Source organism: Camarhynchus parvulus, chromosome 1A (genome assembly GCF_901933205.1).
Source record: "Camarhynchus parvulus chromosome 1A, STF_HiC, whole genome shotgun sequence".
In the NCBI taxonomy this organism is placed as follows: Eukaryota; Metazoa; Chordata; class Aves; order Passeriformes; family Thraupidae; genus Camarhynchus; species Camarhynchus parvulus.
This window is the reverse complement of record NC_044586.1, coordinates 35,379,695-35,385,825: the sequence shown is the minus strand read 5'-3', so window position 1 is coordinate 35,385,825 and position 6,131 is coordinate 35,379,695.

Below are 6,131 nucleotides of genomic sequence, written 5' to 3'. Positions count from 1 at the left end.
ATGCTTTCCTAAGAGTTTGACCTCGATATAAAAGTTGTTCTTTTGTCTTCAGAAAACCTCTCGAAGCACGTCAAATACACCGTGCTCTGCTCCTGGAAGCAAATGTTAAGACCAAATCATCCACAATTGCTTAAATAGTTGCTTTATCACAGGTAAATATTAACCAAGCATTAGGGAACACTACCAGTTGTTACCACCAAGTCTCCAGGTTCTTACTGTGTCTTGTGATTTGTACTTCTCTGTAATAATCCTATGACTTGTCATATGCCTCAAAAGTAAATAATGAAGCAGAAGTTAGTTTTGAGAGGTGAGCATAAAAATATTTCACAGACCTGCTTTTAAGAGGAAGTTGAAATGATTGCATTTCTCAATCCTTTACGTTGCAGGGTTTACTCTTTCACTGACTAATGTTTACTGCCAGCATTCATTCAGTTGTGTTCACACTTCCACTTCAGATGTTCAACCAGTGTGAAGGCATGAGTCTGCTTTATCCCAAGAGAGGAGGGATAAGGAATCTGCTAACATTTTCTCCCTCTATCTGCTTCAGATCCTTTTCCTCTTCCCCAGCAAGTCACGACCCCAGGAACCTGAGCATTGTGGTGCACAAACGTCCCACTGCGCAGGTTTCCAGAAGCATTTGGAACCCCAGCACAGCAACCCTAGCTCTGGCACTGGGTGCAGGATCCCTCTCAGCAACAAGAGCCAGACTCATTCCAGAAAGCAAGGCAGAAAGCCTGTTTCATTGGGTTTGGGCTTTGTCTTGTTTGTTTTCTTCTGTGTCCCTCCAACTAAGAATCCTGAGGCAAAAATAGAGGTATATTTGCTGGGTTTTTTCCTATCAGCCTATTTTCTGAAGAAGCCCCATACAGCAGTGCTTGTAGAAATGAGGATCAGATACAGGTTTCTCTGAGTTTATAATTTAAAAAAAAAGCCTTAATTTTGAGGGTGAACACAATGTGAGAGACTAAGGGAACGCTGATATGGACTGATTTATGAAGTCCATTTGGCCCAAACCCAGTTTTCAGTCTTCAATGTCAATTCCTGTTCCTCAGTTGCGGTCTCTGTATTTGAAAAAAATGGGAAGTGTTAGTATATAACACAATTATAGATGGTGACAAAATTATGTAAATTAGAATCTGGCTTTTGTAGGATCCACAAAAAAAAACCCACCAGTACTCTCTTAACTAGCTTTCCCATTTTCAGTAGTGTATCTATACCTGCCTCTGACTTCCTGTGCTCCTTTCTGGGGTAATACTCTTTGTTATAACTCTAGGATATCAACTGTCTGACTACCTTATTTCAAATATTCACCCTAAATCTGAGAATGTTCCTAAAAGTAATTGCACTCATGAAATGCAGATATTGCAAGGATTGGGAGAAACAACTGTGTGGTATGGTTTCCATCTAACACGCTCCACAAAGAAGTAAATTGAGAAATGTGGGTGTCTTTATGGAGGGATGCCATAGCCACAGATGAATCATGAGAAAAGTTTAAATAGTCATATAAAAATGTATGAAAAGGACCATGAAGGGTTGTAAGGGAATTACGGATGATACAGGATTTGAAAAGATAAGTCTGCAATCAGACCATACAATTGCAGAAAAGTAAGTTTATTATAGTGGAGTTTGGAAATTGCACAATGTACCAGAAACGACCCTGCTGTAAATCTCCACACGGAGTAGATACTGATTAAGGAAGGCTTGAGCCATAGCACTGCTGTCTATGAGATGCTTAGCCCAGGCATTCAGTCAGAGACAGCTGAGGGAAAATGTGCTGAGGAAATAATAATGTAGGAGGCAAGCGTGAGCATTCACACTGGCTCTTCAAAACAGGACTGTGCGCAAGGACCTTTGACATGCCCAGAACTTCTGTTTTCTTGGTTTTGGTTTTGGCGAGTTTTGGGGAGGTTTCTTGGCGCGGGTTGGGGGTTTTGGGATTTTTAGGGGGTTTTGGGGATTTGGGGTTTTTTTTAATAAGCCTATTGAACATAGCCACAAGCAAGTTCTGGTAAGATCCCAGCTTACAACATGCTAAATTACAGCTGCTGAACAGAAACTCAGTATCTGACTTTGCTACAATTCCTACATGTTTCAAATCTATATTTAATAGTATCTAAAGAAAAAATATGCAACCTAAATTTAGAAACAAACAAGCAGTTTCCAATAAGTGACAGATTTTCAGCTTAAATCTTCCATATGTTTGCCTAATTCTTATTTCCTGGCTACACAGTTTTTATGCCTTGGAGAAGGGAAAGGCTACGATTATGGCAGAGATTACATCCTTAGTTGCACCTACAAGTACGAAGGTCATGCAGATAATTGCAGAGGCTTATAAATCACAGGAATGGCATGAGAAAATTTGCTGCTATTTGTCTGCATATGAAATTGCTTCCACTACCCCTCTACTAACTGTTTAGATAATCAGCTATACCCTGCCAATAACAAAGCCTAAGCCACAAACTACTCAAAAGCTTTCCTGAGCAAAGAATTTGTGAAAATCCATTTAGTTACTGCTCCTCTGCGGATTAGAAGAGGAGGGTTATCAGTGCAGAGCCTGAGTGTAGCACAGGGTGAGAGCCTCTGACACAACACACACAGCTCCCACCACAACAGGGGAGCTCTGACAACATGCTCACACAAAATACTGGAGAGACATATTTTAGCCAAAAAAAGAATAAGCCAGTATTTCAGTATTTCTGTAATGAACCTGGAGTAAAGCATCCCCCCTTTAAAACATCCCAAGCAGCTACAGCTGATTTTACAGTTTTTATCTTCCTTCACCTCCAAGCCTTCCTCACTCTGAGTCTTTTTCCTCTTGTTTTGCAACCTCCCTTTTCTCTCTGAGCTCACAAGCTCAGGCTGTGACCAAAGCCCCATATCAGATGATTCACTACACAACTAGTCACACATTCAGGTTCAGACTTGAAAAATTGATTTGTCCTGGGTAGCAGTGAAGTCCTTGAATGGTGGGGTGTGAATAGTGGAGAGTAAAAGGGATTTTGCCCATTTCAGTGATAAATGCATAACAGAGAAGATGGGTAAGAACCATATTCAGAGTGGAGGTTGAAGCTTCAAAGGGATCAGTAGATCTCAGGATCTGCTGAATCAGTAGATTCAGCTTATATAAGGTGTGCAGAGATGGATTTCAGGCTGTCATCGCATTTGTCCTTCAGCCAAAGGGATACTTGACCTCTTGCAAGCTCTCTTGTTGCTCTGAGGTCTCAATACAAGTTTCTGCATTTCCTAATTAAACTCTTGTCTAAACAAAAGTACAAATTATAAGCACTTTCTTATGCATTCGCAGTAAATTATTTACTCATAATTCCAGGTGAAGCAAATGTTGAGTGGCATTTGCCCTGTCAGCATTTCTGCAGTCACCTAAATGGGGTGTGCTGCCTAACAAAGGCATGTTTGCAGTGCAAACAGTGGGACACACACCTTTAAAACAGTGCAAAATGTTAGTATCTGTTCTTGCCCTTGACTGTACTTGCAACGCAGCATCTGACTCAGTTTGTACTTAGTTTACTATGGCTCAAGTTGAGTTACAACCTTAGCAATTACATCTCATTGCAATATGGTAAAAGCCTGTAATAATTCAATTGTAAAACTGAAGAATTTTATTATGTCTGATTCTTAGCAAAATACTACAGTTTCCTAACTGATCTTATTTTTGATACGTGGCCCTGCCGTGACAGCTGAGTTTATACTCAAATCGCACAGTCAAAAACTACAAGACTCCCTGCCCTCATTTTGAACTATCCTTTGATTTAAGCCTTGAGTTGAAGGATGAGAGTGAAAAACATGACAAAAATATACCCCAAAACTCCAAAGGCTGAATAAAAAGCTAGAAGAAAGAAGACAGCACTATTGCATTTAATCATGCACCTTAATCCATTTTCATTATTTTGTATAGCTGATTTGTGATTTATGAGTGCATAAACTTTTTGGAAACTTCCATGCCTCACAGGGTTTAGATAGTTATGGTTGAGTCCAAGGCTGACACTGCAACTGACCACATGAAAAGCTGTAGAAGTGTTTTCAACCAGTATTAGACATGCATATGGGTGGCTACATCAGCTATCTAGTGTGCCTTCACAGTTTCTTCCAAGGAGTGGACATTGCTAAGGAGGGATTAAGCTTATCCTAAAGTAGGCATAAAAACAGGACAGGTGAACTGTGCCCTTGAACTGCCTGTTTCTTGCCACTGACCAAAAAGTGAATCCATGAATCTGAAGACTTATGAGATGGATTCCGCACTGGAGTTTCCTCAAGGGGACAGCATCTCTACTCCACAGCAGGAACTTTTTGCTCTTAAACTGCTCTAAAGGAGGAGCATGTGTCTTTCAGTTACTGAACTTCTTTGTTCTGTTAAAGTGATGGAAAAAGTGTGGGGAAAAGGACACAGGAAATGAGGATCTGGTCTCAGCTGTGTTGCACTGTGGGCGTGTGTACAGGAGTTTTGCCATGAGATATGCCCTGACCCAAAGCTGTGTAGCTGCCATAGCAAGGGGTGTAGCCCAAAGCTGCAAGCCTGTTCTTTCAGAGGCACTGACTGATTACAGCTCAGCAGGTTTTTGACCCCAGCCCCACCCCAGTTACAGCTCAGAACAAGCTATAATCCACCCAGAAAGCTATCTGTGTGACCTCTCTCTGCCAGAAAATGCTGGTGCCTTCCTTCCTTTCTTTTCCTCTCCCACACCCTGTACAAGGATTAGCAGAGTTGTATCTCAGAACAAGATCTGAAGCCTCTCCATTTCCTATGGGCTACAAGAGTGAATGGGCTGCTGTTAGTGTGCCAAGAGTGAGTGGGCTCCTGTTAGCAGGCCACTGGGAATGGATTTCTTACCTGTTAGGGCTTTTATTTTCATTTTTAAATAAAAGGTGCTTGTAACCATTAGCAATGTAAACATTTCTTTCATGATGACTGATGATAATCATCTGTACTCCAGCCAAGAGATACACAAACTGTTTATATAAAAGATATAGCCCACATTATGTTACTGAACAGCCCAGCTCACAAGAGGCAGGAGCCTGATCATCAATACAAACCTGGATTTCCAGGACATGTCCATGCACACAGTAGCAGGTAGATCCTACTGTCTGCCTTGTAAGCCTCAGCTCTGGGCTGGGGAATGTATAGCTGGGTTACCCTGATGCTGCCCTCTCCTCAGAGGCTGAGAGAAAGGCAGTGTGGATGTATAATACCCCTCATATCAAAAGAGGCCCTCAGAGGGCATGGGCATTTCTGTGGACCAGGTGAGTTTGTTGGCCCTAAGGGTGCTGGTCAGAGGTGTGTCACACCTTCCCTCTGACCACACTTTTCACATGACCCATGTACAGCTTGTCCCCAGTGAGAGAGTTTAAATGGGGATATGTCTTCACAAAAAGTTCCTATTCTGACAAAAGTTTCACCAGGAAATCCCCATCCAGCTCTGTGCTAAACTCCTACCCAGGCTCTCCATGGCCTGGTGCCAGCAACACTCATGTGTTCCTGTTTTAGCAAGGTCTGGTGTCTCAAACACTCTCACTTCCCCTAAAGTAACAACTCTTCCAGAAAACAAACCTCAAGCAGCTTGTGATCCACCCTGCCTCCCAAAGGGCACAGCCTTCTCTTCCCATACACCCCTGGTTTTCTTCTGAGCCTTTCATCTGAAAACTCTCTGAAATACATATCTTTAAACTTTGAGTGATACTTGGCTATTATTAAAGTCCTTAAGTAGGAATAAACCCACATACCTAATCCATATATTTCTCTTCACACCCTCCCTGCTTCTACAGACCTTCTTGTTTACTGTTGCTTTACACAATTTAGCTCATTTTTCTACTTGACCAACTAAGCTCTTCTTTTGTGTCAGAACTCTTGTCAGGGAATTCCTATTTCCCAGCACCTGTTCAGGATTCATTTAAACTGTATGTCTCCAAGTTTAAAATCTTTTTGTGGTTTCAAATTTAACTCATCATGGATTAAATGATAATCAGTGTCAGTAAGGGCCTCAGTATCTAGCCTGTAGATACAGTATATTATTAGTAAGTATATGATTAAGTCTTACTTTGTAAAAAAAAAAAATGCTTGCTAAAGAACACATGCTGAAAAGGTTTCCTGTGGGTTTGTACTACATAGGCAGGGCTCC